This window comes from Acinonyx jubatus, chromosome E3, assembly GCF_027475565.1.
Source record: "Acinonyx jubatus isolate Ajub_Pintada_27869175 chromosome E3, VMU_Ajub_asm_v1.0, whole genome shotgun sequence".
Taxonomy (NCBI): domain Eukaryota; kingdom Metazoa; phylum Chordata; class Mammalia; order Carnivora; family Felidae; genus Acinonyx; species Acinonyx jubatus.
Window position 1 is genome coordinate 39,145,955 of NC_069398.1, and position 11,063 is coordinate 39,157,017.

The 11,063-nt window shown below is 52.1% G+C and overlaps 1 protein-coding gene and 1 pseudogene across 1 annotated transcript in view; one reads left to right on the top strand and one right to left on the bottom strand.

The window, feature by feature from the left end:
- LOC106978785 (zinc finger protein 75A) overlaps positions 1–11,063 on the top strand; it is a 45,460-nt gene that overhangs the window by 20,849 nt on the left and 13,548 nt on the right. The window lies entirely within an intron of this gene.
- LOC113594786 (zinc finger and SCAN domain-containing protein 32-like) lies at positions 4,729–10,545 on the bottom strand (annotated as a pseudogene).

Consider the following 11,063-nt stretch of genomic DNA (forward strand, 5'->3'; position numbering starts at 1 on the left):
GAAAGTTTGTGAGACTCCACGCACGGCATCCAGCCCAGGCACGTCCGGAATATGTTTATCTGATCCTCTTTTCTCAAACTCCGCTGCCCCTTCTTCAGGCTCCCACTTGCAGGTGCATCCTTTTCCTTTATGTCTCCCTGCCTAATGTTAACAACCATTTCCGAGACAATAGGATGGTTGTTAGGATTACTTAGTATGAACGTGTTTACAACTGTGCCTTTGCATACCGCTAGCGTGACTTTTTTTTTTTTCTTACTACTGTCGCTGTCCCATCTGTAAAACGCTCTGAGCAACACCAGTGTTGGAAGGAAAACCCATTCAAGTCAAAAAGCAGAAGCACCTGACCCACTTAACAGCAACCAATAGGAGAGCCTTAACAAGGGCCCGGTACTCTCCAAAAGCGTGATTGGTCCCAGGGCTTGACGCCAAGAGGATCCTGTCCATTTACTGGTGAGGACTGCTGTCCATTAGCAGAAGGCGGAAACCAGAGAAATTGAAGTGTCCTTCAGGCCGCGCTTGCGTGTCCTGTCCCACTCTTTTCGGGTTGAGCTCCTGCGCCTGCGTCCGGGCTTCAGGAAGTCCCGGCATGCCCCGCGGCAGCTTCTGGTTCGGCGCGCCGGGAAAAGGTGGCGTGGGCGGTGAGTGGCTCGTGTGAAGCTGACTTTTCCTCTTCCTTTGGTCCCCGGCGCTGCTGCTCCTGCGTCTCCCCATAGCTGTCATCTCCCGACCTGGGTGTCGGGACGCGAAGACACCGACTGGCCGTGTTCCGGGACCTCGCCCCTCTGGGGAGGCGTGGGGACGAGGTAGCCGGCGTGCCAGCCCGCCTCCCTTCGGGGTCCCCGTCCGTCCGTTTCCCAGGGGAGAGGCCTTTGAAAGGCCCTGAGCCTCTTGTCCTTGCGATTTACGCTGAGAAAACATTCGTTCCCCGAGGCCCTACTGCCTCAGAAGGCCACTCAGGCACACTCCTTGCCCTCAGCTCTCGAACTCGTGGAGAAGACAAACCCGCCAGAAACATTGTGGTATTAGGTGGAATTAGATAAGGCGCCTGGAGAGAGAGAGTCGGAGACAGGGCTGAAGAGTTGAAAGCATGAGGAGGGTTCAAGAAGTTGGCCACGGGGGGGGGGGGGGGGGCGGGGGTGCCGGTGCCGGTACTCATCCTGTGGACTTCTTGCCTTTGGTGGTGTTCTCCTTGAGGGCATTTCTTTCTATGTTTCTAGGCTCAGCTACCCTTCCTCCCCTGGTTGGACCTTGAGAAAAGAGTGTTCTAGGCAGGAAATGTTTAGCGGACCAAGGCACTATGGATAGAAAACCCAGAGTCTGTTTGTTCTAGGACCTGGGACTGGTTCACCTGTACTGGTTGGAGAATGTATATAGGATAGTGGACAGTGAGGCTGGAGGGGTAGATTGGGCCTTGAATGTTGAGGAAAGCCTTGTAAACTCAGAGATCTTGGCTTATCCCAGTGTTGCATCCACACGACTTGTGAAACAGAATGCTACGGGCCCCAGTGACTCTCACAACAAAGTTTATTGCAATGAGAGGCAAGGCCGACCGATCGGGACCAACACTTTTGATCAGAGTGCGGCCTCAAACAGCTGGGGTATAGAGTTTTTATAGCCAACCACATCGTTTTATCATCACCTGGGAACAGAACAAAGTAGTTCCCAGATGAGTTGGAAACAGTTCCGGGATGGGGTGATTATTTTAGACTTTCTGCTGTTAAGTCGCAACCAGTTGATCTCCTTGACCATGCCTCTGATGCTCTTTTCTTTGAACTTTTGTTCCCTTAATTGGTGAAGCCTAATTTACAAGAGTAGGAAGCGTAATTTACAAGAGTAAAGCAAGGCTGTTATCTCTTAACCTTCAGTGTCAAAACAAAGCTGTTATTTCTCAAGCTACAGTGTCAACACAAAGCTGCTGTCTCTCAAGCTACAGGTTAGCCCTACACTACAGTTTAATGCTTATACCAGTGGCAACAGGAAGTCTGCAGGGCTTTGGGACAGAGTAGTTATATAATTGGGTTCGATTTGTAGAAAGTAAAGAAGTCCAGGGGCACTTGGGTGGCTCAGTCGCTTGACTATCAGTCCCTTGATTTCCACTCAGGTGTTCATATCAGTTGGTAAGATCGAGCCCTGCATCAGGCTCTCCACATTGACAGCTTGAAGCCTGCTTGGGATTCTCTTCCTCCCTCCCTCCCCCACCCCTCCTCCCCATCATGTGCTTTCTTCCCAAACAAATAAATATAAACTTAGAAAATAGAGTCCAGATCTGCTCTGTAGAAGACCAGGAGGACAGATGAAGACTCTTACACCAGTCTGGTCTGATGATCTGTCCCTAAACAGAGGTTCCTAAGCAGGGTTGACTTTGCCTCCAAAAGGAATTTGGTAACAATGGAGTCAATGTTGTTGTCAGAACTCGGCAGTACCTCTGACATCCATCGGGTGGAGGCCATGGACACAGCTGTTCATCGTGTAATGCACAGGATACCCCTACCTACCCACTTACCCACAATAAAGACCTGTGTAGCCCAAGATGTCAATAATGCTGAGGTTCAGAAATCCCGCTTAGCGCATTACTAGTGGAAAAGGAGAGACAGATAACAGATACCTGAAACAAAGACCACTTTTCATATTTTATATTCATAATGCTTACGTACTTGACACCTAGGCAGCTCATCAGTTCTGTTGACACCAGTCTTACTCACATTTTCTCACCCATTCATTCATTGGCAGAATAATTATACACTCCAAGCAGTACTGGAGGTGCTGTGATTCAGCAATGACCAGACCAGTTCCCTGCTCTGCAAGAACCTTACATCTTACAGGAGAATGACAGACGTTAAATCTATAAATACATGTCAGTTGGTGAGATATGTCATAAAGAAATTCCTTTAAAATTTTTAAAAAATTTTAATGTTTGTTTTTTTTGAGAGAGACAGACATCGAGAGTGTAAGCAAGGGAGGGGCAGAAAGAGGGAGTCACAGAATCTGAAGCAGGCTCCAGGACTCTGAGCCATCAGCAGACAGCCCGACACAGGGCTTGAATCCACAGACTGCAAGATCATGGCCTGAGCCTAAGTCAGATGCTTAACCGACTGAGCCACCCAGGTACCCTGAAGAAATTCCTGTAAGATGGAGTTTCTCTCACTACCACCCCAGACCATTTACTCTGCACCTTCTATATGCTAAGCACAGAGCAAGATGCTTTACAAATAGCATTTCTAACCCTTTTCTCTTTCTTGCAACTTAGGTATTGTTATCCTCAGATGAGAAAAAGAGGCACAGAAAAGATGCATAATTTGCCTCAATCATTGTGGAGCGAAGCCGGGCTGGAAACCAGATCCGCCTGTGGTCAGAGGCAGTGCTGTTTCCATTAAGCATCACTCTGTCATAGGCCAGCCTGACTTGAACGGGAGAAGACATTTGTCCTGTTCTTGCTACACTAGGAGAATCAGGTAGAAATGAAGTCTCACATTCACCTCTTTCTCTTTCCAGACTACACTTTGTTACAGAGAGGCCTCCCTGGAGGTGATTCTTCCAGGTTGTTGGAACTGTTCACCATCAGTTGGGTGTGAATTCCTCTGTATTGCTCACATTCTCTCAGATGGCCGATGGCGGATCTGACCCCTCCAAGGGGGTGGCAAGTTGGAGCTACCCCACCAGCTCTTCAGACTGTAGTTACTAGCAAGAGCTCGGCCTCAGAAGGCTTTCATCCAGCTCTGGGAACCCAGCTATTCACGGCAGCAGCCCGGGGTGCATTGAAGGAGAAGATTCTGGAGCTGAAGCAATTCCTGACCATTCTGCATGGGGCATCCAAGCCTGGGTGAGGGTGTGTCATCCAGAAAGCCTAGAGAAGGCAGTGACCCGGGTGTAGCATTTGGACTGAGAAGCTGGGGGATCACGGTGAGAAGGGGATTATGTAAAGAGAAAGTGAGATGAGGGACCTAGACTACCTAGGTGAGGGCACAGGCATCCGGGAGAAGCTGGAGAAACCTGATTATGCTGCTGCTTTTCTTTATTTTTTTTGTTTAATGTTTGTTTGTTTTTGACAGAAACAGAGTGTGAGTGGGGGAGGGGCAGAGAGGCAGGGAAACACAGAATCTGAAGCGGGCTCCAGGCTCCGAGCTGGCAACACAGAGCCCAAGAACCCTCTGCCCTCGGATGCAGGGACTGCATGCCCAGGAAGCTGTGAGAACTTGGGCTGCGTCCTCAGTGTCCTCCCCGAAGCAGACGGATGTGACTGGATTTCTGGTCGGGAGAGGGCCAGAGCAAGGCCAGCTGGGGGCTGAGGGCAGCACGGCCAGGCGTCAGCTGCGCGGCTCTGCGTGGGGCTGCCACCGACTTCCCTGCACCGCCCTGAGCAGATGGGCCTCTGAAGTGCTCTCTGCCACTGCCAGATGTGGCTCTGGGTTCCTGACCTTCTGTTCTACCCGGCCACCCAGACCGCCTCCTTATTTTCGTCTTTAACTTAGCTCTGGCCGTCCGGGAATCTACACTACACCTTTCTTCCCTGGGCCCGTGGATGATCTCTCTCGGGACGGGAAGGTGGCAGTGATGGGGTTTTGTCCAGGTGATGGTGTGTGTGCTCCGAGAAGAGCCAGCAGCCCTGTGGTTGTGTGGGGAGTCGCAAAGCTTCTCCCATAAGGAGAGCCCATGAAGCCCATGGCCAGGGGCTTTCCCAAGAGAAGAACCAGACACAACTCCTCTCAGACTGCGCGGGCCATGGGGCCTTCAAAGGGGGCCCAACTCTTTGACGAAAATGGTGAGATACAGAGTCTCAGGCTGGAAGGGGAGAGGCAGGAAGGATCAGGGACGAGAGTTTATCAGTGCCTGTGACATCCTAGACATGACCCTGTAGTTGTGTCATGACCAGAATCGGGACCAGGAAACTAGCGGCTCAGGGTACAGATGTCTGGTTGCGAATGTAGGCTTCGCAGTTCCGTGTGGTCTTCCCTCACAAAGCCTCATTCCATGACAGCTTGGGCAGGATCAGCCTGCAGAGACTCTCCCCTCCCTCTGCTCTTCCCCATGGGCACATGCGAGCTCGCTCGCTCTCTCAAAAAAAAAAAAAAAATCCCATTTGGACATGTCAGGTGGCTTGTCAGTTGAGAAGGAATGGAAATGCATGTGAAATGCTCCAGAGCCCAGCTTTGAGGCAGCAGCTAAGAAGCCAGAATGAGAGGGTGAGGGAGACCGGGTGCATGGGAGAGGCCCCATTGTGCCCGGCCCACTTCAGAAACCAGAGTTTAGCAACGGTATGTGGGATGTGTCAGCTTCTGCAACTATGTCCTGTATCTGGGTCAAGGCTTAACTCATAAAAACAGTCCCGCCTGGGGATTCCAGTGGTCAGTGCCCGATGCTACCCATGGATGGCCCCCAGTGGATAATATCTCGACGGTAGGGGGCGAGTGTGAGCATGCTCTCTTACACATGAGGTCTCTGGTGGCTCTCTTTGCTTCAACCACCTTCAGCTGTAAAAGCTTCTTAGGCACCGTATCTAATCTCTACCGGAATACCTAGCTCTTCCTCTGGTGCCAGTACGGGGCACATCTGGGAGTGTTGGCGGTAGTGGGTGTGAAATGAAGCCTCGGCTGTGCCTGCCCACTTGGGGGCCCAGGCCTCTGGCACCTCAAGACAACCATGCCGGTGCTAACGTGCAGTAGAAGGTCTGTGTCCTGAGGTTCCACACAGAGTGTTGACCAGAAAGATCGCTCAGAATGAAAGATGTGTGTAAGTAAAGGTTTTGGAATTGACTTGACCCCCATTCACAGTCCAGCCTTGTGATCTCAATTTCCATGCACATCTAACCTAGGATAGCGTGCATGGGGCCTCCCAGGAAACCCAGGCATTACTTGCGATATTCAGTAAATCTCAAACTTCTGGAAAAACTCCAGAGGTGCCACTAGAACGGCCAAGTACATGGAACACACCTGAGCCGCTTTAAGGAGCACAACTTCCTCCTCTGCCAGAGCAGGGCGTCGCAGAGTTCCTTCTCTGAGGTGCACTCCCCTACCACAGGGACAGGTGAGGCGACCCCCTGTCGTGAGGCACTCCCCTCACGAGAGAGGCCTAGAAGAGGTGGCAAGAGGAAAGGCAAGTGGGGCAAGGAGGCGGAGAGGCCCAGCTCAGCTTTGGCTCTGGCCACCCATCTGGCTCCTTAAGCTGAGGAACCACAGCAGGTGAGTGGGAAGCAGGGCATCTGTGGGCTTTGGCCTGCTTCTCTGGGTGTGAGAAGACTGGGTCCTCTGTATGGGAATGGTCAGCAGTCCTTGCAAAAAGAATCCTGTCCGTTAGGGAATGAGGTCAGTAGTTAAGATGTTTCAGTGAGGGATATAGGAACCGCGCGGAGAGTCCCAGTATTTCCTGTACAGGGGGACAGCGGCTTCTTCATGGTCTTAGGTAAGGGCTGAGCCAAACCAGGAGGGTCATCTACACCTGAGAGCAGATCCGTAGCCTTGGAGGTGTTACCTCGTGTACACCTACTTCAAATTCATTCTCCAGTGGGAGTGCGGCGATCAGGCCGTGTTAGTCAATGGAGGTGGGTAGTAAGGTGTCAAACGTAGGAAGTGAAAGGAAGGAAGGAAGGAAGGGAAACAGCTGCTCCATGTGGGGTTGGGGGAACATAGGGAGGAGGTTGGATTGACAACTCGGAAGACAGGCCCTGCCGAGCTGGGTCACATCGTGGGGGTGTTGGAGTTAGGTGGTGCTGCCCACTGGTGCTGGTACTTTGGAGGTATCTCATGAGGAGATTCTGGAAGAAACTGTCCGCTCCATTGACTGCTTTGTATCTGGCTGCTACATAACCTGGTATGTTATAGGGAATTGGATGTTTCCCGAATGAATGCATAAATCAATGTATTCTCTGCTTCTTACGGTCTCCTCCAGACTATGTGGGGTAGCTGACAGGCCAGGGTTGGGAACTCTCGCACTGTCTTCCTTCCTGTGCCCGGCGGACTGGAGCGTGAAACCGTTGGAGGGAGGAGGTGACCTCTACCTCTGACAATTCAAGGAGTCAGCAGTTGCCCCTGATGCCTTGGCCCCAGCACACCCTGCAGTGGGAGGAGCCTGTGAGTGAGGCCTCACTGGGCCCTCCACCATTGTTTCCATGGACCTTAACTACTTTCCTCCTTAACCAGACCCAAGTTGAGTGGGCCTCTAAAGCTCCTCTGTGAATGATCCGCCTCGGCCTGTCTCCCCCTCCCCACCATGCATCTCTGGTCAAGTCCAGCGGGTCACACCGAAGCCCATCTCTTTGCCTTCACCCAGGCTCTCCAAAGACGTTTTTGGTTTTTCCTTCCAGAGTGAAGCCTGTGACTCTGGAAACTGGCCTGCGTGGCCTGTCGCAAGGGTCATGCTCGAGGACAGTGTGTGTAGGACATGTGGGGTGCCCAGGCCAGGCTCAACTGGAGGGAGCATGATGTACATTCTTACGCGTTGCTTTCCTCATCCTTGTTCACTAAAATTAAAAATACATGTCAGCTTTTTGGCTTTGACAGAATATTCCTTCTTTCTCATGTTCAATGCCTCAGAGTCTGAATCAGTGACCGGGACCCTAGTCACCATAATTAGACAAGGTCTTAACGCCTCATGTGCACAGGCAAGAAGCAGGACAACATGCCCGTCTTTTCCTGTGTTTTATCCATGAAATTTGACAGACGCTTCATGATCTAGGCCTGTTCAGAAGTAGTGTTTTAGGTTGGTTCCTGATGCTCCTCACACCCCACGTTCCTTCTCCTGTGCCGGTTTTCCGTACTCCTCTGCTGTCCGTCTCAGTGACCGTGCAAACCCTCCCAACCCAGTTCCGCTGCTTCTCTGCACGTCCTACTGCATCAAAGCAGACGCTGCCCTTGGATCCCTCTGTGGGATCTGTAGGAGGATGAAGTTTCTGATGGCGAGAATTCAGACCAAAGGCCAACAGCGGAGAGAGAAATACCTTTATTTTCTTCAGAAACAGTGATGCGTAGGAACCTGTGGCAACCGTTTACCAGACCAGAAAGCAGGAACCTGGGTCGGGGCCATACATGGGAGAAATCTTAGAGGAACCCAGATGTCACACTTGCTCTGAGATTAAGTCACTTAGAGTAGTAGTACCTGGTGGCCTGAGCCATCCCTCCAGCTCTGCCGTCTTCTCTGGGTGACTGGGATACACAGCAGTGATCGACTCGGAGGTAGACGTTCCTGCAAGCAGATGCCTACAGGTCATTATTGGGTTAGGAAACATCTAGGCGGCTAACTTCGAGATGTACTTCCCATGAGGGAAAATTTCTCCCCTGACCTGCCCCAGGAACACTTCCCAGGCCCCTAGCCACCTATCCTCTGTTCGGAACACGGTTACCCTCGATTTCTGGCAGGACTTTGGATCCCGCAGCCCCCTTTCTTGAGAGCAGATGAAGACCACGGTGACACAGGACTCTGGGTCACACGCAGACCGGGAAAGCAAGCTCGGCGTTCTCACACTGATTGCTACTCCTGCCTGAGGTTCTCGAGGTCCACTTGTGAGTCTCCTGCTGCGCCTGGGAGTCTGAGGCTGGGTAGCAGAAGCCTCCGCGAGCAGACAGAACCTCCACGAGACCCGTCAACGTACGGAATTGGCCTGTTGGCTCTCCAGCCCCGTACCGTGTGTCCCTTCCTGGCGATGTGAGGTGTCGTCCTCGTGTGCCCCCTGATGGCAGATGGGGACACGGAGCTTAGCGAAGCTTCTCTCACACAGAGCAGTTGTGAGGCTTCTCCCCGGTGTGCGTTTTCTGGTGGCCACGGGAGTGGGAGCTGCTGCCGAAGCTTCTCCCGCGCTGCGCACACGGGTGGGGGCTCCGCCGGGCGTGGGCTCGCTGGTGAGCGCTGAGCTGGGAGCTGTTGTTGAAGCTCTTCCCACAGACGGTGCACCGGTAAGGCTTCTCCCCATTGTGGGTCCTCCGGTGGACACTGAGGCCGGACCTCTGGCTGAAGCTTTTCCCACACTGCCCACAGCGGTAGGGTCTCTCCCCCGTGTGCGTCCTTAGGTGGGCAGTGAGGTCGAAGCGCTCGCTGAAGCCTTTCCCGCATTCGCCGCACTTGTCAGGCTTTTCTCCCGTGTGGATTCTCCAATGCCAAACAAGGTAAGGACCTCAGCTGAAGCTTTTCCCACATTCCTGACACTTAGAAGCTTTTTCCAGTTCGGGGCCTGGCTGGTTGCGACAGAGAGATCCCTGAGAGCAGGTTTCTCTGCTCAGATTTGCTCAGGCCTTCTCTCCAGCACAGAGTGTCTGCTGACCCCCCCGTCCTGGGACAGGGCCGTCCCCTCACGCTCATCTGGAGAACGTCTATGGCTCTCTCGGCATAGGCTCACCCTTCTTGTCTCTCTTGGTCTCAGGGTGGCAAAAAAGGCCACTAGACTTTCTCCAAAGGGCCTTCTTCACTTCTGCCTGCTCTGAATCTTCCCATTTTTGATTCTCGTTTTTAGTTCCATTCGTGATCTCACCACCTGAGAGAACAGAAACATGCTGGACTCTGGAAAATGACACACAGGAATGAGGAAAGTTACAATTAAAGCACCATCAAGAAAAATACCTAAATGGAATGCGTCATAGGATTCAGTCTTCTACTAATTAATAGCCTAGTTTCATTTTCCAGTTGTAATATTTTCAAGCTGCAAACCCTGTGGTCACAGGTAAATATCCCCTAAATTCCACCTACTTTTCTCTTGTTCTGTCCCTTTTTGGATGTTTGGACAGTGACAAAACTGAGGTAGGGAGGCCAGCTCTGTGTCATCTGCCAGTCTGTCTGCAGGTTTGATCTCAATTTTTGACAGCCTAAATAAAGGCCTCCCCGAGTTTGGCCCAAATGAGAAGAAAGCGTGTTGCGAGCACCTGGCCAGAACGTGATTTATCAGGAAAGGAGGATCATGCTGGAGAAAGACAGAAGAGGAGAGTCTGGGCTGGAGCCTGACTGGCCACCTGAGGAAGCCGATGAGAGAAGCTGCATAAGAAAAATGACACATACTCCATGAAAAAGGCTGGTGGATGCGCATTTGGGCTCTGAAGGGCAAGGAAAAAAGCATTTAATCTGAGACAGCCAGACTTCCTGGCCCGTGGAAGCCCATCCATCAAGGTTGTAATCGTGCCAGCAGGAGAGGCAGCTCCCTCTTGATTCCCAGGCCAAGGACTGGGTGGCCCTCCCTTTGGGTGTCAGAGCCAGAAAACAATGCATGGAAGGCCAGTTGAAGGACCTCATGACCTCTCTGACATCTTGAGATGAAGGGGGTTGGGGGTAAGAGTGAGCAAAATGAGAACTTCTAGAGACAACAGGGGTCAAGCACAGCTCATCTGGGCCCCAGCTGTCCCCCACACAGAGCCTGTCTCCTGGTCTCAATGACCCCTCTCTGGGGAAGGTTCCTGGGAGGCCATTTGAGAAAACAGACTGTTGGAGGGCGGCTGCCACAGAGCAGCCAGAGAGGGGGCTGTGAGTGCAGCAGCAGCAACAGCAGCAGCACTGGGAACCTGTCACAAATGCATATTCCTGGGGCCTGCCCCCATCCACTGCATCAGAATCTCTGGGGCTGTGCCTGGACATGGCCCCCGGGTGAGTCCGAACACACTAGAGTTTGAGGACCACTGCCATCGCCAGTGGCCTCTGTGTGTGAGGCCTGTGTGTGTGAAGCTCCTTTCAGCAGATTCTTGGCATAACAGCTTTAATCAAAAAAGGGTTTCTTCATTCTAAAGCACTATGGGCAAGTTATAGAAAAAAAAGGTTACTGGAGGGGGAAGCTCTGACCCTGCCACCCACAGTTACCCTAGTAGTCCTAAAACTGTCACAGTATCTCATGCCTTTTATTTTTCTCAGACCAACATAATATATTCTTTTCCAGAAATCCACCTTCAAGAATTCTAAGGAAACAGTTTGTTTTGTTGACTTATTAATGGAACTTGGGAGAACACGCAGAGGTGCATGACCCTGAGGCAGTTACCAAACTAGGGATCAAAGCAGCCTGAAGATGGGGTGAGAAGGGGGAGCAGAACCTGGCACAGGGTGAGTTTTTACCCCCTTCACACTCAGACGCCACAGCCTCGGGAACCACACACTGGAGAGCA